This window comes from Microtus ochrogaster, chromosome 8 (assembly GCF_000317375.1).
Source record: "Microtus ochrogaster isolate Prairie Vole_2 chromosome 8, MicOch1.0, whole genome shotgun sequence".
Taxonomy (NCBI): Eukaryota; Metazoa; Chordata; class Mammalia; order Rodentia; family Cricetidae; genus Microtus; species Microtus ochrogaster.
This window is the reverse complement of record NC_022015.1, coordinates 52,585,111-52,586,229: the sequence shown is the minus strand read 5'-3', so window position 1 is coordinate 52,586,229 and position 1,119 is coordinate 52,585,111.

Here is a 1,119-nt window from a genome sequence, read left to right as displayed (position 1 = left end):
TCAGTGAGTTCATTCGTAGCACAACTCCTAGCAGCCTGGCCCTAGGTTCAGAGCCAGGGAAAGAAACGTACCCTGAAAACTCCGACCAGAGCCAGGGGAAGAGACACTTTGTCCCCAAACCTAGAGTCGGAGAAGAGTCTCCGCACCCTGAAACCTGGACCAGAAGAACGCACTAAGCTCCTAGATTCAGGGCATATCAAAGATACTCATCCTGGTCCAAATATTAGAGTCAAAAAGGTAAAAAGAACGAAAGAAAGAAACAAGAGTTTGGCCACAGAATCAGAGCCATCGCTGCTCCGACACAAAACCAGCCAATCCCAGAGGAGGGAAAATGACCAATCACGGAGCCCCTACTGGTTTAGCATTCCCCTCAGGCAGTTAGGGGTCGCTGGGAATTCTCCTCAGGCCTGGAAATCCCCTTGCATCATAGGGGGCAGCCAATCCCAAGCCTGGAAGTCTGGAATTCCCCTCCCCCACTCGGGAGCAGCCAATCCCAAGCCCAGAGGCTTGGACTTCCCTAAGCTTCTTCCTGTGTATAAACTCCCTTCTTTTCTCTGCTCAGGGTCTCTTCTGTGTTGTTCCTGCTGCTGCTGTTGCTGCCACCGCTGATTCAGACAGACAGACGGAGCAGCTTCTGACTGTCGGAGGGACCCAAATTAGCTTGAAATAAAGACTCGGCTTTTGCATCAGGTAAGGCCTCATGGTGATGTTTTGGAGATCTAGATTTTGGGAAGAAGGGCCTTGTATTGATCCATAAGAAGTGTCATAGTTTGGGTCTTTTAAAAGGAATTTACATAAATTACATTAGTCCTTTTTTTCCCCTTCCTTCCTTCCTTCCTTCCTTCCTTTTTTTTTTTTTTGTTTGTTTTTCGAGACAGGGTTTCTCTGTAGCTTTGAGTCCTGGGACTAGCTCTTGTAGACCAGGCTGGCCGCGAACTCACAGAGATCCGCCTGTCTCTGCCTCCTAAATGCTGGGACTAAAAGTGTGCACCACCACCGCCTGGCTACAGTAGTTCTTGAGACTGGGAAGTAGAAGACCAAAGTGTAGGTAGGTCCCGTATAGAGTAAGGGTCCACATCTTTTTTAAAAATTTTTTTAAGCCGGGTGGTGGTGGCGCAC